This window comes from Dermacentor albipictus, chromosome 1 (assembly GCF_038994185.2).
Source record: "Dermacentor albipictus isolate Rhodes 1998 colony chromosome 1, USDA_Dalb.pri_finalv2, whole genome shotgun sequence".
Taxonomy (NCBI): Eukaryota; Metazoa; Arthropoda; class Arachnida; order Ixodida; family Ixodidae; genus Dermacentor; species Dermacentor albipictus.
The window spans coordinates 512233890-512261856 of NC_091821.1; the positions used below are offsets into that span (position 1 = coordinate 512233890).

The following is a 27967-nucleotide window of genomic DNA, read 5'->3' on the forward strand; positions in this document are numbered from 1 at the left end:
GCATACTGTTTGTTGAGGCGTGAACCCACTATGCACCTAAGAGCGTCACGAAGCCCGCCGCGGGCAAGTCAAACAGGTATCCTCATCAAACAGGTTGTCGAGAAATAAACGGGCGACATGCGAAAGTTCAGTCTTTGCTGACCGTTGGCCATTTGATGTGAGACGTGCTATGCGGTAGGTTAATTCGCTGATACGCTCCGTAATAACATAGGGTCCAAGATAGTGGGCCAGCAGTTTTTCACATAATCCACGTTTCCTGGTTGGTTTCCAGAGCAACACTAAATCACCAGGGTCATATATCACGTATCGGCGTCGGCGGTCGCAGCGTGCCTTCGAGCGGTCTTGTGAAACAAGAGTGCAGTGCGTAACGAAGCAAGTCGTCGGGCTTCTTCAGCAAGACAGACTGTCTCTGATATACAAAGGTTATCGTGGCTGGAAAACGGGAAGATAGTGTCTAGGGTATAACGAGGCGGACGAGCGTAAAGAAGAAAGGAGGGATTGACTGTAGCCCGTAACTTCATTCTTTGAGGTGTTAAATGCGTACCTAATGAAAGGTAGCACGCTGTTCCAGTTCTTATGATCTGACTCGACATACACGGACAGCATGTTAGTAAGAGTTCTGTTCGTGCATTCCGTAAGGCCATTTGTTTGGGGATGATACGGGGTGGAATGTCGAAACCTTGAAGTACATAGGCGAAGCATCTCTTCGACCACGTCTGCAGTGAACTGCCGCCCACGATCGCTGATGATGACTCTGGGAGGTCCATGTCGGAGAATGACAAAACGCAGCAGAAAAATACACGCGCTTCGGTTGCAACAGCCAATGGTATTGCAGCTATCCCACAGTGGCGTGTCAAGTGATCGGCACACACGATAATCCAGCGATTCACATCGGATGAACGCGGGAAAGGACCGAGGAGGTCGATGCCAACTTGCTCAAAGGGAGTGCTGGGGGGTGGCACTGGATGCAGTTGACCAGGAGGAGCACTCGTCGGACGCTTATAACGTTGACACTCGCTGCAGCTGGACACATGCTGGGCGGTCGTCTGGCGCATTTTAGGCCAGTAGAACCTTTCTTGAAGGCGGTAGAGAGTTCGCGCAGAACCCACCCAATGGGCATTCGAACTCCTCTGGACGTCTACTGGACTACCACTTCTGGATATCTTGGTCATCCATAGGACGTCCGCAGATCGCCTAAGGGCGTACGGCGGACATCCACAGGACTAGCAGGCGCATACTAATTGGCAGTCCGAGGGGTGTCCCGTGGATGTCTAGAACGGATATACGGATGTTCCTCGGACGCAAGAATTTGTTTAGGTTTTTATTGCTAAACGTCCGTCAGACATCCGTACGACGAACTGTGGACCATTAAGGGATGTCTGCAGGATGTTCATTTTTATTTAAATGGGCTGAATAGCACAGTTAGCGTAAACATTGGCTTTGTGTAGAATCTGTGCTGCAAAGATGATGCAGTATACTGACATGCACCAATGAAAATACAACTTGCACCCATGGAACAAAGATTCCAAAGCAAGCTAAGTTTACATAAAATGGACAATCACTTTCACAGAAATTTTTATTTATTTCCATTACAAAAACTCGATTTAATACATGGAGAGCCGGTATAGTGATGCAAGTGTTACAAGTACTCAAACACAGAACTGGTCACGAGACAATTGATATACTGCAAACCTGTAACATTCAGAGAAAGAATATGTGACAGTCCTGCATTATAATAAAAGCCAACAACTTATTAGCACAAACTAAGACAAAGTCTGCAGGTGACAGCTTTTACAGCAGTACATTAAAATTTCCAGCCCCCAAGGGCTACAAGAGTGAGATGTGATCACATAATATAAGAGTGTTTACTAAGCACCACTATCGGTAGTATATCTTTAGAAACATCAAGGTGGGCAGGGCCAGGTGTAGCACTCGGGGTACTTCAAAAGCATGGTACACTTCTTTCACTATAGTACGATTATTCTTCACCTTGACATCAGAGAGCATGAGAAAAAAGCTCAGAATGCCACATGGTATACGAGACAGCAACAGAGCGCAGGCATTCACTGTTTCATTAGCGTGAATGAGTCTTGAGGTGAGGCTCCTATCCCCGAAAAAAAAGTTGGCGATCAGTACGCTATCGCGTTTCACTACATTCAGTAATGAGTATACAAGGAACATAAAGGTACTAGCAATCCTCACACCTAAAATATCACACAGCTGAGACATAAATTATCTGGACTGCGCCTTTTTTTTTTCATATTCTAGCAATACCTTGGAAACGGCAAATGATCCCTCCTTGGTTTACACATGCATACGAACAAAACTATGCAAACAGTAGCTGAAATGTTACAAACTTGCAATGCACTACAAATAAAATACTGTTTCTTCTCGAAAAAGTAAGTCACAGTAAAACAAAATGCAAATAAGAACTGAAACAGTGATTCTCGCTATGTACTAGATAAAAACTCTGGGCTAACAGCAAGAAAACAAATACAACGCTACGCATAAAAGTAAAACGACTAGAAGAGAGCAGACTTTTTGCCGCCAGCAAAGACCAGCATAAATGATAAATACTTCACAGTGAAATAACTATCAAGGAAATTATTGTTTGTAACAAATAAACATAAATCTGGAAGTGACACAGAATGGTTAAATGTGAAATATGTGTAGCATTGACTTGCTACATGCTAGTAGCCCTGCCACCTCTTCCTGAGGAAAAGAAGTAAATAGCAATGAACGGAACGGTTGATATATACTGAAACTGGAGTCCTCATGCAGTACTGCTCAATATAGTGCAGCCTTTCCGACTCACGGCCACATCGTAACACAAAAGAGGCATAATAAAATGTAATCAAACTGTTTCGTAGCCTCACCTTGCAACACACTAGAACTTAGCCATCACTTGAATTGAGATAGTAGTAAGCTTACACTTTAGCATGGTTCCTACAATACCACGTAACATGACAATGGACAACAGGAAGTACACACAAGTGGTACTGTGCATTTATGCATGTTGTGCTGTATGCAAAAGTGTGAACATTTACCAGCTAGTTCAGCTTTCTTTAGTGGTAACACAAACTGCAACGGAAGTAGCCGCATGAGACTGACAAAAATACTGCAATGGAATCGATTACAAAATAATAGAAATATAGTGAGAGGACTACAAGAAAGGAGACATGTCAGCAGCAAATCTATTAAGATCGATACACACAAAAAAGGCCGTTCAGAAGCATGCAGCCATGACTTGCGAGAAAGAAAGACTGCAGTGGACTGGCTGCCCTTCACTCATTGAAGTACTCAGTGAAGACAAAATGCCCACTGATGCCTTGATGCCTTCTATTTCACACCCTTTTGTCACTCAGAATCTGAAAAGTGACATAAATATCAGCATTGTAAATCAGTCATTCAATGGAGAAGAAAACTGTGAAAACAATGAATTTAAGCACAAAATTGTGCACAAATAATGTTACAATATCAAATGATCAACTGCAGTCTATGAAGGCACTACTCCAGCCAATACACCAGAAAAGGAATTTTAAAGTCACAAGTATTGTAGCCCGTAGCAGTGGTTCAGTGGTATTGGCGCTCGGCTGCTCGGTCGAAGAACACTCCTGCCCGGTGCACGCAGAATGGAGAAGTTGAAGGGATTTTTTCGTCTCCCGTGCCGCTTTCTCTTCAGCAAATCTCTTGCGAGCTTTCTGCATACTTTACGCGCACTACACCGTATTAATAGTGAGTAGCAGCTCCCAGCAACATATCTGACCGCAAGCAATCGCGTACAGCAGCACCTCCTTGCATATATGCGACTAAAAGAAAGGCGCTCACGCGAACTACTGCGCATATGTGGCCTGTAGACCACACCGACAACACATGGTACAGTATAAAGTCCAGGCACGCTTCATCTTACCTTTACTGCGGGGCCAACCCGGCCAGGAGCTCAGGAGAAAGAAACAACAGTCTTGACCACCTTGCGCAGCCGTAGTGACAACTGAAAATGGCGCCTCCGCACTCACAATAAGCGCGCGAAACGCTCGCCTTCGCGCCTTTTTCGCAGGCCAAGTTTCATCCTAGAGGCCAGCGCTCGCATGGTGCTCGCTTCTCTCCCGGCGGAATGATTTCACCTCCCACAGGTGTACGTATTCGCCGCTTCCCGTCAAGGTCGCGCCCGCGCTTAGCTCGCGCTGCGCGCGAAACGTCTCTTGTTTCCGACGGCGCCTCTTCGAATGACTGGAAATTATTGTGTTGTTAACTGTCACAACATCAATGTAAACACGAAAGGGTTAATGCCACCAGTGAAATTCTGCCGATGCACACTTCCAAAAATATTGCCGGAAAGAACCCGCACGATAAAAAGAAATAGCCTCCCGCAAAAAAAAAAGAAAAAAAATGCAGGGTATGCGAAGCTTCAGAAAAGATTGTGCTGGTAGTATTGGGTATGCTTGCGGCGCGTTTTCTGCATCTTTAGAGAAGATCGAAATATTTATGAAGTTTCCAAATGTGTGGCTGCTGTTAATTATTATTATTTGAAAAGCGTCGTGAATGGACGTCAACTATACAATGGCGCAGTTGATCTCTGGTCACATCGATGCCTGGCGAGCGTGATGGCTCACAAAGGATATGCGTGATAACGCGTGAGCACTGTAAGCACAGAAATCATTCTGTGGCTCTGCAAGTAATAATAGTGAGGCGGTCACATGTGCATGCACGTACCTTTTACGATCACGCTGTTCGTTATAATTAGAACCAGTCCACTAACCTGCCTCCGTGGGTACCTGTATGCTCTCCACCAAAAGAAGGAAATCCCATGGGCGGGTAGAATTAGATCGAATGTGGTTTATTTTATGCCGCATGTTTGAAGACTCGTTGATATTTCGCCGACAAACGTTGATGCCTCTATTCAACAAAGTTAGCTGTGGCTATAGCTTGAATGAACTCGAGGTCGGTTCTACGTTGGTATTTGCAAGCGTAGAAATGCTCAGCAAGGGAGCAGTTCGTCACTCAAATCCGAACAAAGTCGTGCTCAGGATATTGGCGAAATGTCCAGCACGAATGACCTAAGGATGTCCGCAGGAGGATAAGAAGTGGATGTTAAAGTTAGTCCGATAATGATATCCACTGGATGTCCCCAGGACGACTGCTGTAGGACTTGGACGTCGGGATCTTATCCGGACGTCCGAGGGAGTTTCAATGCCCATTGGGCAAATGACCAGATGTTGGATCGTCATGCATAGCGCGCAAGACGAAGACACGGAGACTCTCCGGGACCACCAGAAGATATCGTGGGCCTGTAGTAGAATAGTTCTTTTTGTAAAGAACCCCATCACGTACACAGAAACGAGTGGATGGTGCTGATTGCCTTGCAGTAATGAGCAGTGGTTCTACAGTTCTGTCTTTTTGTTGCTCGACCTTGAAGGTATTTATATCAGGAAATCCCGGCTCCAGTGATGCGATATAGCAGTCGAAGTTGTCCGCGTCACAGTCCGTCGTTGGAAGCGGCATGCGCGAGAGGCAGTCAGCGTCGGCGTGTCGGCGGCCGCTTTTATAAGAAACGGTAAAGTTATATATATATTCCTGTAAACGGAGTGTCCAACGCGCAAGCCGGCCCGACGGATCACGGAGATTAACCAGCCAGCAGAGAGAATGATGGTCTGTCACCACAGTGAAGGGGCGCCCGTACAGGTACGAACGGAAGTGCCGTACTGCGAAAATAACTGCAAGACATTCTTGCTCTGTAACGGTGTAGTTACGCTCGGACCTACTTAAAGAACGACTCGCATAGGCGATGACATGTTCTTTGGTGTCGACGCGTTGAATAAGGACAGCGCCGATGCCAATACCGCTAGCGTCCGTATGAACTTCTGTGGGAGCCGCATAGTCGAAGTGTCGGAGAATGGGATGAGACGTCAGACGAGACTTCAGCTCACGAAAACTAGCTTCACATTGAGGAGTCCATTCAAAGGGAACGTCCTTCTGGAGGAGGCATGTCAGCGGATACGCGATGTTGGCAAATCCACGAATAAACCGGCGGAAGTACGAGCAAAGCCCTAGGAAACTGCGTAGCTCTTTTATATGGCGAGGTTGATTGAAGGCTTCCACCGTAGCAATCTTCGCTGGATCAGGTCGTATACCGTCCTTATCCACTAGGTGTCCCAGAACGAGTGTTTGGCGCTCTCCAAAATGACACTTCTTCGAGTTCAGCACCAAACCCGCTTTGTCCAAACAGTCTAGCACAAGATCGAGACGTGCGTTGTGCTCACTGAACGTGCGCCCGAAAATCACTACATCATCTAGATATAGCACATGCATACTTCCCACTTCAAACCACGCAGGATGTTGTCCATGAAGCGCTCGAAACTTGCAAGTGCATTACAGAGCCCTAACGGCATCGCATTAAATTCAAAGAGTCCATCTGGTGCTACAAATGCCGTTTTCTCCTTGTCTGCCTCGTGCATTATAATCTGCCAGTACCCCGACCTCAAGTCAACAGACGAAAAGTAAGACGCTGGTGAGAGGCAGTCGATAGCATCATCAATACGCGGAAGAGGATATACGTCCTTTTTAGTGGTGGTATTGAGGCGGCGGTAGTCAACACAAAATCGCCATGTACCATATCTTTCTTTCTAACCAAAATCACTGGCGCTGCCCACGGACTACAGGATTCTTGGATTACATTCTTATTTAGCATTTCGTGGACTTAGTCATTGATCACCTTGCGTTCCGATGGTGAGACTCTGTATGGTTTCTGTCGCAGTGGTTGGGCAGATCCCGTATCTATGCGATGGTGTATACGAGAAGGAGGAAAAAATGGTGGTCCATCTTGCTGGAAGAAGTCAAACAGTCGGGCATGTTTTAGCAGAATATTCGCCACTTCGTGACGCTGCTTAGTGCTGAGCGACTTGTTTACCATAGTCAGAAGTGAGGAGTGCGCCGCAGGGCAGACATTAACGAAATAGCGCTCATCCGCAGAATCAAGGGCCTCTTTCAGTATGGCGAGCGATAGCACTTGATCTTCATGGTAGGCGGCAAGTTTCAGACCCTGTGGTAGTATTGCAGGTTCACTCGAACAGTTTACGACCCATAAGTTGGTGCGTCCCTGAACAACTGACAGCGTGCAATACGGTATCAGTACATTCCTCTTGATGCAACTCAGATGAACGAGCTCCACGGTAGCGTCAAACGTTCCGTCGGTGGTGGGGAAACAGGCGACTGAAACACACGTTGCGGATAACGGAGGCACAACTGTATCCCGGGATACACAATTAAAGCACACTTTCACGATACGGTGGGCCTTCCATAAACGCAGCAGAAAAGCTCGTACCTACACTGATTTCACCCGTTTTGTAGTCGACGGTGGCACCACACAGTTTCAAACAATCAAGGCCCAGGATTACGTCATGCGTAGAATGAGGTAGAACAGCGAACTCCGCGTTAAATATTTGACCACCCAAGGTAACGTCTACGTTACACACGCCCACAGGATACAACAACTCCCCACTCACTCCGCGAAACGTATCGGCACGGTCCCAGCGAAACATCCCCTTTCGTCCTAGGAGGCTTTTAAACGTAAGACTCGTCACTGAAACGGTACGTTGCTCCCGTGTCCACTAAGGCCATGGATGAAACCCCGTCAATTAATACAAACACCTTATTCTTAAACATACAAATGGTCGGCGGTATCTCGACATCGAAGATTGTCCAGCGACCTCACCTCCAACGGCCGCGCTGGCTAGTTTTCCGGAGGTGGCGACGGGTATCGACGCCGCGGAGAGGGCGACACGAGGAGCGGGTGGTGGTGTCAAGCTGCGATTGGATGCTGGAGAACGGTTCCGCAGCGGCTCCGGGTGCTGGTGAGGCAAGCTTCCTAAATATGTGTGCGAGGGCGAGTATGTTTCGCCCAGAGGAGCGCGGTACCGCCTAGGCATCGTCGATCGGTCGAACCTCGGTGGTTGGCGGCGATTGCAGTACCTGGCAATGTGACCCAAGTCGCCACAGCTAAAACACACAGGTAAACGACGATCGATGAAGTGCCCTTCGAAGCGCTCAGCCGTGGGGGGTCGTGTAGCAGAGCGAAGCGGCTGAGCCTGCTGCACAGGAGGAACGGTCAGTCTGCGTGCAAGCCTGCTGGGGCGAGGGTGTTCTGCAGGTCGGTGTTCGGGCGTAAATGTGTCCTCACGTGGCCATGGAGCAGCTCTGTGGTTGACGTCTGTTACACATACCGCCAGGAATGTGTCAGGAATGCGCCAGGAATGCGCCAGGAATGTGACGTCTGTGACACATACCGCCAGGAAGCGCAGGGTGCGGCAGGCGCCATGTGTTGCGGGTAATAAGCGTCGTTGTCGTATGACGTCGCGCGCAAGTTCCTGGTGCCGCATCAGTTCTTCACGCACGATCTGCCGTATAGTAGACGAAAGCTCGGCGGACGGGCTCTCATCGACACTGGCAACGGTTGTCACATTCGCCAGGCGTCCAAACTTTGGCACAATGCGACGTGTTTTCAACGTCTCAAACGTACGGCAATGACGCACGACATCTGAGACGGAATCAAGGTGTTCCCGACTTATGAGGAAATTGTATACATCATCTGCAATTCCTTTGAGGAGATGTCCGACTCGGTCTTCCTCGGTCATCTGCGGATTTACGATTTTGCACAGCTTGAGGATTTCCTCTATGTATATGGTGCATGTTTCTCCAGGAGCTTGAGCTCTTTGAGCAAGTGTTCTTAAATAACGAGGGTCTCGAATCCGGCAACATTGATGCATTCAGGTAGCATATATTCAGGAGCCGAGACGGACGGTTGCCGACAGCCACGGAGGAAGAGGCCCTACGCCCTCCGCGCGCTAGGAGAAAAGTGTGGCGGAAATGACGTAGTAGGTTTTCATTTTTTTGCTGCTTTTTTATTTTTTTTTGCTGTATGGATACGCCTTTTGGGCCACAATGGCGGCGTTGTTGTGATTTTTTGAGCGCTCACACGTGTTGCTCTGGTAGGTTTCGTGCCGTGGCAAAGGCGCTGTGCGGGCGGGTTTGCGTTAGTCACCGTGTCTTGTTGCGCTGTGTTACTGCACCGTGCTCTGCCGGATGTTGCGCGAGCGCGCGCGAAACCACGCGCAGCGCGGCGTGGTTTCGCGAAAGATGTAAACAAGAGAGGAGGGTGGCACAAAAGGCGGAGCATCGCCATGAGCAACGCCAACTTCCGGCTTCACTTTTGCTTCACAAAGAGTGACGTCAGGGCCTCTCTTTAGTTTCCTTCCTCCGTGCCGACAGCTAAGTTCTATTTCTATTTTTATTTCTAATTGCAGCGGCGGCAAATCTAAATGGAGATAGGGCCAGCATAGTAACGTAGGTTGCAGAGAATTGGAGCACTGCGAAGCCAGGAGAACAATTAGCCAAAGTAGGGCGATAAAGTAGGTTGTGGCCAACACATAACAGTTAGGACTAAAGGTTTAATAGTTAGGGCTAATAGTGTGTGTGTGTTTTTTTTTGTGTGTGTTGTCCTTTTTTTCCTTTTTTTTCTTTTTTCCCCTGGTTAATGGTTTTGTTATTTTAACTTTAGAAAAAAGGGAGCGTTTACTTCTCCGAGGCGGAGGCACATGAGCACCCACCAATGGGCGCGCACTCTGGACTAACGTCATCAGCCGGACGGCCGGTGAGCCCGCCGACGGAGAAGATGGCCGCCCGCGCTTCGAACTAGGCGAGGTCGCGTCAGCTGTGTGCTTCAGCCCCTCGTCAGAGTGAATTCCAGAACTGTTTGTCATTGTCTATCATGCCGGAAATATTACTGCGAGCTTACAATGCCGCATTTGTGCCACGTGCGTTTATTCTGAGCCGTGATCCGGCGAAGGAACATTGCAGCGAGCATCGCTGGCGCAGCGCTACGCTTTGCCTGAAAACAGGATTCCGCGGCGACCGCTACGAACACACATCCTGCGTGTTTGTTCCATGTTGTTTTATTTCGCACCCGAGTGACGTTACGATGAGAAAAGTTTTCGAAAGACTGGTGCCTACTGTCAGGGGCGTGTGTGTTCGTGTACTGTGTCGCTGCGTTTTTCGTCGGACGGGGTGAAGTGATGGAGCAGAACCATTCTCAGGAGAAATCAGAAAAGTGTACGCGCATGAAACACACGTACGAGTGTCTCAACAGAAAATATTTGCGGAAGAAGCCTTCAATGCAAAGATTTGTCGCTGTCAACTTAGCGTGAACGATCATTGTCAGCAGTGAGATAGCCGAGCGTCTAGCGACTGTGTTCGAGCGTTGTGTAGCGCCGTCGATTTATTGCTGTCCGCCAGTGCTCACTGCACGCGCAAGCTGTAGAATGCGTGCTGTGAAATTGTGAAAACACAAAACCAAAAAATATAATTTCTACGCTATTCAAAACCTAGCGTATTTATTTAAAACGATGAATGAAGCATTTTTGTACCTTCCTGCCTCGACCGTATTCTCGCCCCAAGTTTGTAATGGTTGCGATAAATGCATTGTTTTATATAAGTCCTTTTACAATGGCAACTGATTCATTTTAAGCTGAGAAAACGAGTAGTAGACACGCCGTGTACATGTAAACAAGCGCAAAAGCCATGCAGCGCTGCTCTTTCTACTTTTGTCACTAGCAATGAAGCTAAAGAGCAGACGACGGGCAGCGTTGTAGAAGGCACGGGGTTATTTTTCTGCCGCTATCCGGCGTGTGCTGTAGCCCATGAGAGCTCTACTAAACCAGTCATCAAAATACAAAAGTCTTTATTTATACCGAGAATTACGCGTTTCAGGAACATGATTTCTCGAGCGGGACTATTTTAGTCGCGGAGGCAATCGGCTGTCGCGCTTCGGTCATCTGGGTGGGGCCTCCCCTTTTTTCTAAGGTTGTATACGACTATAGCTCTCTTTATTTTTCTAGAGATTCCCAGTGGTCTTTATTATAGTTAATTTTTTCCCTCGTTTTTACGCTGTTAAATAACAGTAGGACAAGAGAATTCATGGGACGGCCGGCTAGAAAAGCCAAGGAGGAAGGTGGGGACCTCGTCCAGTGTGAGAGGTGTGAACGATGGTGTTATTTGGATGAAACGACATTCAAAACCGTGGCGGAGGCGGAAGGGAACGGCTTCGTGTGCAGGCTGTGTGAGATGATCGAGAATTTGGAGAAGCAGCTAAAGAGTGAAATGGCGTGGACAAAGGAAGAACTCGAGAAAGAAAAAACGAAACGCGCAGAGTTTGAGGAAAGGGTCGAGAGGGAGTGGGCCTCAAGAATGGAGGCTGTAGAACGGAAATGGAGTGAGGAGCGAGAGAAAAGGCAGCAATTGGAAAAACAATTGAAAGAGATGAGAGCGAGAGAAGCAGAGAGGGAGACAGCAGGAACTGAAGGAAAAGGAAGCAGGAGGATCACCCAGTGGAGCAGAATTGGGGGCGGTCACGTTAACGTGGGGACCGCGGGAGACAGGTGCAGAGGGATGAGACGACAGGAGGCAGGGAAGACCCAGCCGACAGAGACAGGAGGGAGGCAGGATTTGCTTGAAGACAGAAAGGTCTGGGTCGTTGGAAGCTCCAACGTATCGCGAATGCAAACAGCACTCCTCAGAACAGTGCAGTATGACAGACGAGTGAAGGTCGAATGCATGCCGGGGGCTCGTTTCGAAGCTGTGGCGGAGAGAGCCAAAAGCAAACTGTATGAAAACAGAGAGGGAAGAAACCTGGTAATTTTGCACGCTGGGGTGAATGACGTCCTGCAGAATAGGGGGCGAATGCTGGGCAGGCAGATTCAAGAGGGAGTGGCGAAATTAAGGGCGACCTCTGAGGTGGTGCACATTGCCCTGTCCCAGAGGTCAGGGGACAGGGCCCTTTCATTGAAGAGGAGGTAGTGGCGGCAAATGTAGTGATTAGGGAGTTGGGGCGAGCCCTGAAGTGTGATGTGGTGGAGGTGAACAGAATGATTGGGGGGGAAAACTTCCCCCCTTTCGGCCCGGATGGCATTCACTACACTACACCAGCGGGATGGCAGGTAGGAACGAGGGAGGGTCGTAGGGCTCAGGCTTTTTTGCAGGCGCGCAGGGCGACCCTGCAAGCCAAAACGTAAGCGATGAAGGACAGGGGAGGGGGGGGGCAGGACAGGAGCATGGAGGAGGAAGAGGAAGAAGGCAGTAAATGTGGGGTTCATCAACATGCAGGGGGGAAGAAATCGCATTAAGTGGGACGAAATAGCAGAACAGTTACAAACGGAAAATTTTCAGGTATATGGAGTTGCCGAAACCCATTTAAGAGATGAGGAAGAGCCACCATTCATTGCGGGATACACCTGGGTTGGGTGCAACAGAAAAAGGGAAGAATGCAGAGGAGGAGGCCTTGGGGCGCTAGTGAAGGGACAGGACTGGGAAAAGGTAAGGGAGAGCTGCAGTGAGCACATGTGGCTCAAGGGCACCGTAGGGAATGTTGAGACAATCCTGGGAGTTGTGTATCTGAAAACGGGGAATGGGTCGAAAGAGGAGAATGCAAAACATTTCAAATGTATGGCCAAGGACATCAGGTAGTTAGCTATGAAACGGGAGATAATCATCCTAGGGGACATGAATGCACATTTGGAATACTTAGACGGGGCGACAGATGCAACAGGGCAGATGTTAGTAGATTTTTGTGAGGCTCATGATTTTGTGATAGTTAATACTGAAATTAAATGCGATGGGAAAATAACATGGGAAAGAAATAACACCCACTCGACAATCGACTACTGCCTAATGTCCCACAAGCTGTATGAACGGTTGGGATGTATGGAAATTGATGAGGAAGGTACAAAAAGCCTGGGGAGTGATCACAAACGAATCAAAATCAGTTTTGGAAGGACAGTACCACTGGTAGAAACTAAAGAAAGGAAAGGAATGAGCAAATTGAATGAGAGGCAGCTACAAGAAGTGGCGAAAAACATTGAAAGCATGGTATCCAAGCAACCACAAAGGGCATGGACATACGACGAGTTAATAGGTATTTTTAAACGAGAGCTAGAGAAGGGACAGATTAGGAAACTAGGAAGTAAGCAGGGAAAATATAAACCGAAAAGCTGGTGGGACCGAGAAGTTAAGGAGGCCATAGAGCAACGCTAAGATGCGTGCAGAAAACACAGAGCAGCGAAGAAAAGGGGAGCCACACCAGAAGAGGTGGAGACAAAATGGGAGGATTACCTTGCAATGAAAAGAGAAGCAATGACATTAATTCAAGCCAAGATAGCAAAAGTTGGGGTACAGTGGATGTTAGAGATACGAAAAAAAGACAGAAATGCCTCTAAGAAATTTTGGGAACACATTAGGCAACAGAGTAAGAAGACAGAGGTGGTTCAGCACTCACTGACCACACCAGCAGGAACAAAGGTAGAGGGAGAGGAAGCTCAGGAATATATTAGGGTAACAATAGAGGCAGCATTTGCAGAGCCAGTGGGTAGCGAAATGGAGAATAATGACAACATCAGGACAGAATTAGAGGAGGAGTACAGAAGGATGACAAGTAAGGAATGGGACAGAATTGAACACAAGGTCCCCGTGGGAACAGCGACAGGACTTGACGGCATACCTATGAAATTGTTAAGCATATTAGGCCAGAAAAGTAAATTAAAACTACGACAACTTATTGAACAAATAGTAGTAGGGGGAGATGTTCCACAGGACTGGAAATCAAGCAGAATGATATTAGTTTACAAAGGTAAGGGAAGCAAGGACAACATTAAATCCTACAGGCCAATAACTATCACATCAGTCATATACAGAGTAGCAATGCAGATGGTGAAGGAGAGAATGGAGGAATAGGCAGAAAGTGAAGAGATCTTGGGAGAACTGCAGAATGGATTTAGAAGGAACAGAAGGTTATATGATAATTTATTTGTTATAACACAGTGCATAGAGATAGCAACAGCCAGGCAGAAACCGCTATGGATAGCCTTTTTAGACATTAGAGGAGCTTATGATAATGTAAACCGAGAAAAGTTATGGAGCCAGTTGAGGGAATATGGTATAGAGAGAAAGATGATTGAGTTCCTACAACAAGTTTATACAGATAATGAGGTAGAGATAACATGGGAGGGGGAAACTACAAAGCCAGCTAAAATAAGAAGAGGTCTCAGGCAGGGCTGTCCATTGTCACCTCTGCTTTTTATGATCTACATGAGCCAAATGGAAAAGAGACTAGAACAGAGCACAATAGGAACCGACATAAGCTATATGCTGGAAGGGCAGAAGGTAGTTCAAGTACTAGCCGGACTGATGTATGCAGATGATATTGTATTGCTTGCTGACACCCGAGTAGGGCTACAGGAACTAATGAGCATATGTGGAGAGGAGAGAGAAAAATTGGGACTGCACTCAGTAGAGAGAAGTCTGGGATAATAGTATACAATGAAGAAAGGGGGGAACCATTGGAAATACAAAGCACTAAGATTGATCATGTTGAAAAATACAAGTATTTGGGCATATGGCTAAACCAGGGCAAAAAGTACTAGGAAGAACAGGAAAAAACTATGATTGAAAAAGTGAAAAGGAACTCGGCCGTAATGAAACACAAGGCACTTTGGAACTATAATAGGTACGAGGTGGTTAGGGGCGTATGGAAAGGGGTTATGGTACCTGGCCTCACATTCGGAAATTCAGTACTGTGCATGAAATCGGAAGTTCAGGCATGCATGGAAACGAGACAGAGAAGTGTAGGCAGGTTGGCCTTAGGAGCACACGGGAACACCCCTAATGAGGGAGTGCAGGGGGACATGGGATGGACGTCATTTGAAGGTAGAGAGGCAATAAGTAAACTAAAAATTGAACGGAGACTCCCAGCACTGGCGGAAAAAAGGTGGGCAGGAAAAGTGTACAAATATCTGTACATGAACAGTTTGAACACAAAGTGGACACTCAGAACGAGGAAGCTGAGGAATAGATACCTACAGCCGAGGGAGGGGGTCCAAAGTGGTTCTAGTGTGGGAAAGGAGGTGAAGGAGACGGAAAGAAAAATGTGGGAAGAAAGAATGCTCGGAAAGCCATCGCTATCAATGTATAGGTCACAAAAACAGGAGATTAAGAGAGAGCTCTTATTTGATAACTCGCGGGGCAGCTCACTATTATTCGAGGCTAGGACGGGGGTTTTTAGAACGAAAACATACAGGGCTAAATTTGAAGACGTGGACCTTCGGTGCACAGCTTGCGGAGCCGAAATAGAGACCACTGAGCATATAGTGCTGAGATGCACAGCCCTTCGCCCGACCATGGCAGAGGGAACAGTGGCAGATATGCAAGGGGCATTAGGTTTTCCCAGGGACCGAGGGCAAATAGACGAGAAAAGAGTGGCAGTAACGAAGGGGAGGCTAGAGGATTGGTGGAGGAAGTCAAGGGATAGATAATAACATAAATCGGGGACATAATGTTTCCTCTACTGTTTTAGATAGTTATCTTGGGGGGAGGAGGGGAGTAAAAACTAGGTTGAAAAAAAGAGGATATAAAGATAGGAAAAAAAAGAATAATAATAAAATAGGAGGGGGAGCAAAACGCTAGGTGGCTCCAGCCGCCGCACGTTACAAAGGGTATAGCCGCCATCCATCCATCCATCCATCCATATGTGGGTTTATTGACCAGTTGCCTTCACCCAAAAAGATCACGTTCTCGTGACGCCTGCTGCAAGAAGGACTTTCCACGTCCGCCGCCAAGGTCTGTGAGTGGTGGCGCTGGCTAACACTCCCAGGGTTCTACTAGGACACATAAATACCCAAGAAAGTGGATGGGGAAACAGCGCCGCGGTAGCTCAATTGGTAGAGCATCGCACGCGAAATGCTAAGGTTGTGGGTTCGGTTCCCACCTGCGGCAAGTTGTTTTTTTCATCCACTTCTTTCCATCCAATCTTTCCATTAATTTATGTTTCTTTATTTCATTTATTAAGCACAAGTAATTTCCCCTATGTTGTCCTTGGTGTCAGTGTTTGTTGGCTTCTTATGATATAACTATATATATATATATATATATATATATATATATATATATATATACATATATATATGTATATGTGTGTGTGTATATATATATATGATGCTTGCACACAGAACACTTTTTTGTTGGCCCCGGAGACTCAAGTTCCAGCGAATCGCTGCTGAGGGAGACCTTATCGAAATGAATGTTGCATGGAAGCGCGAACAAAAAAACTTGGAGGACGCTTGGAGGACAACTGGCCAGAAAGTGTTGTGAGACGTTGATGGAAATGAACTGATCATGATTTATGGTGATAGAAACAGGCACGCTGTTCGGGATTGAAGTAGGCATTATAATTTTAGATTGGCAAAGAAAATCTCTAAGGCCAGTAAGTAGCGAGCCCTGGCAATTAAATCTTGGTACTTTGGATGTAGTCTATGAGATTACTGTAAGTAAGTCGGCTCTTATTAAGTACAACATAGCTATAGCTTAAAATTGCAGTTGCTATAATATTAGACACTTGCGCTTTATTCTATGCTTAAGAAATCAAAAGCGCACGCAGGGCTACGGCAACACGCTGCGTATCACTCGAAAATAAAAACACGTTGCGTATCACGCGTAACGTCGTTTCATTTTCAATACGATTGGTTTCGCTTTGACTGTTTAAATACCAAAGCAGTTGGGCAGCAAAAAATTAAAAGATGTAGCTGTTACCGCAAAAGTACTTAGCACTTCGGCAAACATGAATCGCAGGAACGTCGAATTGCTAGACAAAATACTTTGTCACAATTACGGCTGCACTTGTCGTCTGCCTCCCACTAATGCCGGCGTATAATCCCTATCGCGCTCACCTACCACCGCTTTCAGCACGCTGCCAGTGAAAGACTACATCCTCACTGCAGATAAAAAAATTCTGATAAAAAATGTTCCACGGCGTTTTCCGCGGTACCATTTCTTGCTTACGCATTCTGACCGGTAAACTTTCCATTGCATTAAAAAATAGCTACCATGAAAATTGCTTCTGAGCTCTTCAATCTTCACATTGAAGAGTGTAATGGGATAGCATTCAAAGATCCCTGACTGCTTCTCACGCTTCCCGGCAACTGCAGCGTATGCAACCATAATGTTTACCTGCAAACGCTGGATGCGAACGATATGCACGAAGGCGAGCTTTATGGTTCTTTTTTTTTTCGTTCCACTCGCGCGGCAGGCGCCGCCGCGGAGGCGAGTGCCATCCGGATGGTGCTGCATGGAACCGAGCGGGGCTCGCCGCTCCTGCTTGGCAGTAACCGCTTGTCCTCGTTTTTTCCTGTGTGCCCTGTCCTGCTTCGCGCTACACCACTCAGTCTCATGGAAAACTAACTAGCCCAAACCATCGCCCCCCCCCCCCCCCCTATAAGACGTCGAATGACAGCTGGAAAAGGGGTTAGTGTTCGAGGTTCCGCTTAAGAAACATGTTTTCTTGTATATTCAGATTATAATTCGACGCTACCATGTCTGTAGGTTGAGTATAAGCCGTACTTTAAGAACTTTCTGACGAGTTTTACTATGAGAAAATCAATTACTTCAGTATATGCGCCAGCCGAAGGGCCTACACGGTACGGGATTATTTTTCTCACACAGACAACGGCATCGATGCCAGATTTTCTGCGACAAGGAGCCCTTAATGCCCGTCGCGTTAAATTTCATTTCGCACACAAAGGAAACTGGCAGTAAAAAGCTTACAGAGAGAAACACGGACTAGGTCGAAAACTGTGCCCAGCGCGATACTTCAAACAGATGCCTTCGCCTTGGACACACTGGAACGTGTCATCTACCCGTGCTTCCCTTCTTTCATCTCGGCGCCACGATCGCCCAACCATATTGCTCTCCGTTCATCAGCATTAGCCCCGAGAACGAAGTGCAGGGGCGCTGCCAGCGCCGCTCGCGTTACGTCAGGGCAAGGACTCGCGCCTGTCGTCTGCTACAGTTCGGGCGGTGTCCGGGCGCTTTCGGCCGTGTTTTCGTTTGCGCGCCCTCGTTATCTTTGCTTGTAGACTTATGGCGGTCGTCTCATATATATTTTTACGACGTCCTCATTTGCGAAAATTTATTCAAAGAGCTTATTTCTTAGACGACAATGCAGCTCTCAAAGGCAACGCTACAGTGCCAGCCAAAGGAGCGCAGACTAGCCCATTGCGGGTTTTTCAATCGACAACCGCAAAAATATAGAAAATAAGAATCCAGTTATGATACCATACCTGCAGCCGTGCATCATGTATATCACAGACGCTGGCTATATATGACTTCTACAACAGTTACAATCCGCTAAAACGGGTTTGCTCACGACGAGTAGTTCATGGTGTAATATCGAATTTTTGCGTTTCTTCACAGAAACGCTCAGCGGTAACACGGGGACTTAACTAATACTGCAGTTAGGTTCTACAAGTACAACTTGCTTCTTTGACTGCTTCTCAAAACTAGGCGGTTGTTCACGTGTTTATTTTAAGCGGCGGCAATTTGAAGTAAAGCTAATGAAGGCTTACGTCTATTCACAGAATACAACATGGAATGTACCAATATATATTCCCTTTTCTGTGCTACACGTTCAACTCACTTGAGAAATTTACTGGTGCTTGTTATTTGAGGAATATACATGACGAATTCGTTTGGCTAACTGACAGGCTGCTCGGCCTAAATTTTTTAGTGAAATATGCCTGTTGGACCGCATACTGCAGTCCGAAAGAAGTCGAAGCGTCAATCATTAGTAGTATGGGACATATTGAAGATATAATTCCCCTGTGGAGGGTCAAAAATCAAGTGAATATATATGTAAGTCTTGTGGTGTTTTCTTTATGAATGCTTGCGATTGGATTGGAGCAAACTTTATTTTGCCTGCAGTTGGGCGAGGTTCTCTTTTATGTACCGACGAAGCGAATAGTTCTCCGTTTGCACAATTAAACAACGCTGGATCGAGACATGGTGAGACAGAAAGTGCTTGAATTTTGCAGATCTGGGCAATCTAAGCTGCGCTGTAGTAGCTCGAGAATATTTTAGCCATTCCAATTGAAGCTGTAAAAACATGCTTTATGGTTTCAATTCGAAATTGTAGTGAACTGATGGGTTTCACGAACAAAGCGTGCCTCGCCATACCGACAGTCGGTTGCTACCGTTGCGTGATGGGTGTGCCATACTGTCGATAAAGGCTACTGAGGGCCACTATGAAACATTTCATCGCTTGCAATTGATTGGCTCTCGATCTTAACAAGGAAACTTTTCTCTCAGGTGATTGCTACTATGATATTTGTGAATTAACTATGTAAATACTCTACATGACGCGCCTTCGTGTTAGCAGCCAAGAGCGATTCGTTTTTTGGAGGCCTGTTTCGGAGAGGGGTGAAACTAGCAGCAAACTTTTTCATAAAAGATGGACGCCTAACTCTTTCTTTTACGTATTAATAAATGGGCATATTTGGCTAGAACAACTCACCAGAGTAATAAGAATCATGATGACAGCTTCGCTGAGCAATGTCTTTCAACACGGGTAACATGCTGACGCCAATTACCAAGATTTTTCTTTCATGTAAAATGTAATGTCGCTCATAGCTAAATTCTAAGGGAATGTTAAGTGTTTAGCCAAGCATCGTACACAACTTCGCGTATTGAATTTGCGGACATTCTTTTTACGCAATACTTATGGACAGACACGGCGCATATATACATTGTAAAACCAGTAGCCCCGTTCAACGCTACATAGCTTGCGATATCCATGCCCCAAATATTATTGACTCACGTGCTTTAGGAGAAGGAGCTGTGGTTCAGGCATGGAAGCAGAAAGAAGCCGACATAGCCTTCAATAAGTGCGGCACGAGCCACCCATACCCCAAGCATACACGAAGGGAACGAGCGCACGCGGCGCCGAGCGAGACGGAGCAAGCGGCGTCCTGGCCGTGACGTCACACGCGAGAGGGCGCCACTCCTAATTCTCGCCGCTAATAGCCATGTTAGTACAGTGTAGCTGTGAAACACTCTCCCGGGATCATCCTGATGCGCGGTGATTGGGACGTGTCAGGATAAGACAAAGATGAGACGACATTGCTGGAGTAAATGTTAGCACGGTGAAGCGCGGTGTAAATTTAAGTGCGTCAAGGATAAAATCATCGGCTCAAAGAACGATGCAATGAGGGGGACGGGGGCATTTCGCGCACACGCGCACAGCCGCGCTGCTGGCTCAGCCGGCAAAAACATAGCCTTCAAGATTTGTTTCTACTCTATGAGAGTCACCTCTGGAGCGTGGATTAAATAGCGCAAACAAACCCAAGTCGCAAATTTTCAGTAGCCCAAATATAGCCACGTAGCCAACTTGCCAAAGTCGACGCGAAAAATATTTTTCTGTAGCACAATTTGGCTATATATAGCGGCTACACTGCTGGCAAGCCAGCGAGCGCCAGCGAGGGAGAAAGTAGGAGAAAGCCTCGCCCATTGAAGTCAGTGGAAGCCGGCCACTACACACATTTAGGCCGCCGGCGAAGCTCACGCTGGGCGCCATAAAGTTTCTCACTATAACACCTAGAGGCAAATCTGGCGCCACCGTCTATGGGAGTTTCTTGAGGGGGCACCGTGCCGTCATGGGAATGACGGTATATATGTAGAGTGTACTAGATTCAGAGAGTGAGCCCAACTAAAGCCACTGAATCTACGCGCCACTGGCGGAGCGGAAACGCGGCCTCCGCCGCCGCGCCCCGCTCGCGGCGGCGCGCCGGTCGGAGAGCGTGCCCAACAAAACAAAAAGCACGGCCGCGGTCGAGCGCAGCGTTTGAGTTGCGTTCGAGGATCACCGTGCCTGGGTTAGTTGGAGTCACGCAGTCAGATGGATCGCGTTTGCAGTTTGCTTTCCTCACCTTATGTGCGTGTTTCACTGTGTCATGAGAAAAAGAAATTCATAGCTGATATTCCGAAGAAATGGGGACCATGTGCCGTAATGAGATGAGTTACAGGAATTAATGAACTGTGTCGCATAATTAGGTGTTAAATAAATATTGGTAAACCTTTGTTTTCTTCCTTTCTCAAGGCGATATATTGAATGCTAACAAAATTTCCCCGGTGCCCAATAACGGCAGCAATTTGAGATTTAGGGAGCCTATATGGGTCACATTATTCTTTACGTGCAGCACATTTTTTTTGTAGGTTAATTGTGGGTTTTGAAAATATTTACGGAATAGCCTTTTTCTTCCCAATTTTTGTGCGTCATATACGCCTGAAATGTAGTTGGTTTTCCAGACCCCCTGGGTGAATAAAGCAAAACACATTGTTTATATAGGAAGCATGTTATCGGTTGTCTATGTCTTCGAGCTCACGCAGGTTTCCATTGACACATGCCTCCAATCTGAATGACCGTTCAACTGAGAGCGGGAGCGTTCTCTTTGTTGACCGGCCTTCATCTGTTGCATATATGAGGTCGTTCTCTTTCGCGTGGGCTGCTCGGGTGTAGGCTGCTCTTAGAGATAATCCTGAAAATACGGCAAAGGATTGTGGGTACCGCAACAGACCGAAGCGCAGGCTTTCCACGCTGTGTAGATACTTCCTGGCTTTCAATGATATTCACATAATGCCTCAGTATGTACTTTGCATCAAAGTGCAGCTCACGAATGGAGTCGGTGCGGTGAAGAATATACGGTTATGCAACCTGCTACACAACAGTAGTTCTTTCGCGGAAGTGTGCTCATCCTCTCATTCTTCGAACACTGTGCCAAGTCGCCGAGTTACGAGACAAACCATAACACATATGCGACGGCCGTCTGCACGCTTAGATATCGTGCAGACGGCATCGTTTGACGGAAGCGAGGAACCTCAATTCATGGCAAAGCAGTAATTGTATTCTTTTATGCGAAGCATATTACGAGGGCTCAACCCAGCTCCTCAGGCGCGGCGGTGACCATGAAATCACGTGACACCGTGACGTCACGACAGAGGAGAACCGGCGCTCCAACTCCCGCCGTCGCTCGCGGCGTCGCGCCCCGCATCGGACGCGGTGCGCGTCGAGCAACGCAGCGTTCGGCGCGACAACGAAATGTGCGCCTGAGCAAGCGCCGCACGCCTGAGCCGACGCCGACGACACCGGCTTTTCTGCGACACGAGCTCCTTAACGCTGTCGCGTTAAAATAAAGGCTAGTATGCTTCGCATCCTGGGCTTAACCTTAGCTAAGCCACAGCCATTTTTTTTACATACCTGGTACAAAAATCAATTAGAGAGAAAATCATGAAATAAACACAAGCACGACGGCGTGTTCAGGAGACGGCGGCGCGTCGAGCAGACGACAGCTGGGCGCCGCCGTAACAACCGTCGGTAGGCGTGGTTCCGCCGTGCCGTCGAGGCACCGGATTGGCCGGAACGTCAGAAGAAGGCGACTGCAGCGCCGCCGCAAATTTAAATGTTTTTGTTTCACTCTCACCGCTTGTCGGGGCCTCCGCTGGACCCACTCCCCCATTCTAGTACACTCTCGTATATGTTAGCGTCCTCGACCACCTTGCCCCGAGGTTGCCCCGAAACCAGAATGGTGCGCCTTGCACCGCCGTGGTGGCGCACTGCGGAAGGTCAACATAGGGTGCCTCGATGCCTTCCCGCCGCGCCGCCGTTCCAGGGTGGTGACAGCCTTTGTACCGCTCCGCGCCGCCGTTCGGCAGACGCGCCGCCATATTGGTTCGACGTTGCTGCCCGCTGCTCGTGTCTCCCGTGCGGTCGACGAGTTGGTGAGGCGGCATTTTCGTGCTCTCGTGAGCAACCGACATTGAAAACATTTTCGCACACGCTCTTGCAGTGTAACAGTATTCTTATCGTTCACCCGTGGGTGGGTGAACAAGATAAGAGAATGACGGGTTGCTGCGTTCCGCTGTGCACCGGCTCATGGAAAAAAGGACTGCGGACTTTTCGGTTTCCCCGAGACCCTGAGAGAAGAAAGAAGTGGGAGGCTCAAGTGAAGCGGGAGAAGTGGCAAGCGACTGACACATCTAAGATATGCGAGGTATGTGATCGAAGCTTGCTTGTGCCTCGGAGTTTGATAGGGAAGTTGTCTAAGTTGGTCGGCCGTCGTTTAACGCGTAGCATTTCCTCTTCATACGTGACGTGTACAGAAGGTGTCTGCGGTGGCTGTGCAGCCTATGTTTAGTATACAGCCGCAAGTGTTATATCGTTGGATAGCTTATGTCCAGTATAACTACGCTGCGATCATTAGAGGTTTCAATTAATTACTGTTAGTTAATTGTAATTAAATTGCTGATTACGCTGCATTATTTAGTCATATATTTTTGGAAAGCCTATGTAGGGAGACTTAGGTGCCTTCGGTAGTTTTCCCTCTACTGTTCTGTCTTGTTTGTCTGCAGCTGCAGGTGCGCATGCTTATGTCGCTCTACTTAGTGCGCGCAACATGTCGCGACTCAGTGCACCTTCACTGCGATCCTGATAGCGGTACGTGAATAAGCCGAAAGTTCGATGATGCGAATTTGTTTCAGCATCCCAGTAAATAACCAAAATGTTAGCAGTGATCAGCTCGGTGGTGTCAATATGACACTTTCGTGAATATAAGTGCCTCTGCATGAAGAGCCTGTCCCGCTTACTCTGTGTGCTTGCATGTGTGGTCTGCTTGTCTCTAAGATTGCTTCCGTGTTAACATTTTCTAGCGTCACTTTGAGCCTGACCAGTACGAAAATGCCAGACAAGACGGGCGGCGGCTGCTGAAGTCTACTGCAGTTCCGACTCTCTTTGATTTTAGCCGTGAGTAATGATTTATTGTGAGTCACTGTGTTGCTTCCAATTACAAGCGTTATGCGTATTGAATATGAATGCCTTTATTTCTCCATGCAGCGCAACCGAAATGCAGGAAACCTCCTGTGAGGCGAAGAAGTTTAGCTGATTCTGCAACTTCAGCTACCGAATCATTTCAGTCGACAGATATTGCCTCACCCGGACCTTCATCTCCCAACAATCAGGAGCTAGACACAGGTGAACTCTGCAAGAAGAGAAACAGGAGGAGCACTGTGACATCCTGGATGTTGACTCACTGTCAACAAGCGAAATGCGGAAAGCTCTCCGGGACATGCAGAAGAAAAACTCTCAGCTTAAGGAAAGTCTGTCTGTCGCTAAAAAGAAGATGAGGACTGCTACGAGGCAAGCAGCCAAGCTGGAAACAAAGGTCACAATGTTGACTGCCAACTTGAACTATCTGAACGAAGACCAGAAGACAGCTCTAGAAAGGCAGGATAGAACATGTCGCACGTGGAGTGCCGACACAGTAAAAAAGGCACTGCAACTCAAGTTCGCCTGTGGAAGTACAGGTTATGACCTCCTCATAGAGCAAGGCTACCCCCTGCCATCACGGCGCACACTATGTAGAAGATTGCAGCATCTGTCTTTCAAGCCTGGCGTGCTGCATGAAATATTGTCTGCAATGCAAACAAAAATATCTTCAATGAAAGATATTGAAAAAGATTGCATACTATTTCTTGATGAGATGGAAATCCGGAGTGGGATAGAACTTGACCGTGGCAACGATACTCTGCTTGGAATGATAACATTGCCTTCATCTGACCAGCCAGCAAAGCATGCGCTTGTCTTTATGGTGGGTGGCACAAATACCCGTTGGAAACAAGTAATTGCTTTTCATTACACAGGTGCTTACGTCAGTGGAGATGTGCTCAAGGACTTCGTATTCCACCTTATCAAGCTCTGCACAGACATTGGCCTTCGTGTGCGGTGTGTCACTTCTGACATGGGAAGCTCCAACCGCGCGATGTGGAGGTCACTGAACTTAAACAGCTCTCGCAACGGTGTTACAGTGTCCAGTGTGCCGCATCCCTTCATAAGCAACGAGACACTACATTTTATGCCAGACCCTGCCCATGTGCTGAAGAACGTGAGGGGACATTTTGTTCGGAAAGATCCGATGCACCTGAGTAGCGAGATAGTTTCACGGTTCAACTTACCGACAACTGAAATAACAGTCGAACACGTTGAGGCTCTTTTGAACTTAGATAGCGATCAGCTACAAGTTGCACCTAATTTAACCCATGTGCATGTGTCCACTGGGCACTTTACAAAAATGAAAGTAGGAATAGCTGTACAATTATTTAGAGAGTCGCCTGCAGCTATTCGGTATTATGTCGAGCAGCGGCTACTACCACCTGAAGCTGAGACAACTGCGTGGTTCCTTGAACTGATCTCAAAGTGGTACTCCCTGATGACAGCTCGCCACCCAGTTGTGGCTCTTAGCTTCATGAATGAAGAGAAATACAGGGAAGCAATTTCAGTGCTAAACCTCACTGTTGAGGTCATTAATAGCCTAAGCATTGGTGTGAAGAAGGTATGGAAGCCATGCCAGGCAGGTGTTGTTATGTCGACGAATGTTATTTTGCAGCTGCACATTTTTCTCCTGAAGGAATGTGGATACAAGTTTGTATTAGCAGGACGGTTTGCACAGGACTGCCTGGAGAACTTATTCTCTGTTATAAGAATGCTGAAACCAGTCCCGAGTCCATATGACGTGAAAAATGCCATAAAGATTCTTTCCGTGAGCCAGTTCTTGAAAGTGCCAAAATCCACCAGTTATGACATTGATGACAGTGAGTACCTCGTAGACATTTTTTCTGCGGAAATTAGGCACGTACAGCAAGAAGTCCCAGTTGACGTAAATGATTTTGATTTTGAAGATCTTGAGCCTCTTTCTCATATTGAAAGCAACATTGTGGCCCATCTAGCAGGGTTTCTGGTGAGGCCACTGCTGTCATCTGTAACTTCTTGTGCTGTGTGCACAAATGCGCTTACTGCAGAAGAAGTAGGAGAGGAACATGCTCTTGTACAAATGAAGGAATATGTGAGTGGTGGAAGGAACCTTACTTACGTTAGTCGAGGAGTACTGAGCCTCGTTGAAAGCTGGGAGAGTGCCTTCAAAAAGTTTTCTGAGGAAAGTGACATATGCCGATTGAAAAGCCCCATGAAAACTTTGAGGCGCATCCTGGAAGAATGTGTACCTCCTTTTTCGGTGCACTGCAGTGACCACCCCACTCTGAACAAAAGACTACTTGAGCGCTTTGTAACGCTGAGGCTACGCATCTATTTGCGTTGGCTGATGCAGCCTGATGATTCATGTGACGGATATGGCAGCAAGACAGTCGCTGGTGCTAACCTTGAATAAAATTTATGTTGCAAAGTCTATATACATTTTCGCAAGCTACCTGTTTTCTGTAAACCTCACTGAGTGCATGAAACGACCGCTGTCATTAAAAACACATTTAAACCTCCGCATTTGCTTTAGAGATATGCTTATGCAGAGTGCTATTATGCCACCAATACCCTAATTGGAAGCTCAAAATTGTAGCTCATGTGTAATCTAGACTCATCGTGTACAGGATCACTGTGAAATAAAAATACGGCTGGAACTCTGTGATATAAGGCCGTGAACTGCTGTTAAACGCAGCAAACGAAACATATGTGCTTCAAAGTTTCGAGGGAGCCTACCAACACGTGAACAGATAAGCGTTGTGTAATTTCTCAAACGGTTTTGTCAAAAAATTTTCCACCGTCCAAACGAAATAATATTGCGACTTAACATTCCGACTCGCCAATCGCCTCTCCTTGTAACACCGCAGCGCTCTGCCAACATGACTACTGTGCTTTTTTACAACAGAATATGAGCTCTGTATTTCAGCACGAAAGCATAATTCCACACATGCCAGAAATTGTCAGCTTCCGATGCGATTGGTGAGAATCCTGCCCTCTGCAACGATAGCTCGGCGGGCGCGCGAGGCGCTTCTTCAAACCAATATGGCGGCGCCGCGGGGCTGTCACCACCCTGAACGGCGGCGCGGCGGGCAGGCATCGAGGCACCCTAGGTCAACATATAGCGTCCTCGATCACCTTGCCCCGGGGTTGCCCCGAAACCAGAATGGTGCGCCTTGCACCGCGGTGGTGGCGCACTGCGGAGGGTCAACTAGGGTGCCTCGATGCACGCCCGCGCTCCGTTTAGAGCGGGCGCACATCGAGGCACCCTAGGTCAACATCGAGGACAAAACTGCACCCCGTGCATGTGCTCGCATGCAGTGCCCCTGGCGCGCAAGACGTGCGCGAACATTTTATTGTTTGCAGGTGCTGAGCATCCGCGGCAAGCGCTCGAACCTTGTCAAACTGCGTGCTCCGACATACCTGGTTGCAAGCAAACACCAATGGATCTTACAATTAATCCTGACGACCCTTTCAACGTACCTGTTCACTTTCGGCCGCTCTTCACGACATTGTTTATGGACGAGGTCAATCAGCATGTCGTCTTCGCTGTCAAACGAACTTGAAAAAAGCTCATCGACTGCGGCAATTAGCAGCGCTTCCTTTCTCATTGCCGACATCTAACTCCGTCATCACCGCTAAAACCGCAGCTATCGGGACTCCGCACCGCTAAAACCGCAGCTATCCGGCCAGAGCGTCCGCGGTTCTGCAGTTGGCAGTGTGCGCGCGCGTCCCGCATTGATTGCTGGGATTGCACCCCGGCGCACCGCCGATTTTCTCGGTGCGAGACGGGGCAACGGAAAACCGCTCCAACAGGGTGCGCTTCCGGTGATCGAGGATGGTCGGTGCGCACCGGTGCGGTTGGTCGAGGATGAAAGTGCGCACCAAGGCGCCCCGGTGCGGACCGGTGCGAGTGATCGAGGACGCTAATAGTGTTCCTGTATAAGCTCCCGCAGGGAGCGTATACAGGAACACTAGGTCAATGTCGAGGACAAAACTTCACCCATTGCAGGGTGCTTGCATGCAGCGCAACTTTGCCCCTGGCGCGCAAGACGTGCGCGAACACGCGCGCGCGCACATTTTGTTGTTTGCAGCTGCTGAGCATCTGCGGCAAGCGCTCGAACCTTCTCAAACTGCGTGCTCCGACATACCTGGTTGCAAGCAAACACCAATGGATCTTATAATTAATCCTGACGACCCTTTCAACGTACCTGTCCACTTTCGGCCGCTCTTCACGACATTGTTTTTGGACGAGGTCAATCAGCATGTCGTCTTCGCTGTCAAACGAACTTGAAAAAAGCTCAT

General features: G+C 47.7%; 2 long non-coding RNA genes across 2 annotated transcripts; one reads left to right on the top strand and one right to left on the bottom strand.

Moving 5' to 3' along the window:
- Positions 1-1562: 1562 nt before the first annotated feature.
- Positions 1563-4935, bottom strand: LOC135905993 (uncharacterized). The gene is made up of 2 exons (XR_010565579.2): positions 3911-4935; positions 1563-3368 (listed from the first exon to the last, which is right to left on the bottom strand). It is a non-coding gene; the product is annotated as an uncharacterized lncRNA (long non-coding RNA).
- Positions 4936-22546: 17611 nt separating this feature from the next.
- On the top strand, positions 22547-26188 carry LOC135906013 (uncharacterized). Its single transcript, XR_010565594.2, has 3 exons — positions 22547-22913; positions 23569-23662; positions 23753-26188. It is a non-coding gene; the product is annotated as an uncharacterized lncRNA (long non-coding RNA).
- Positions 26189-27967: the final 1779 nt, after the last annotated feature.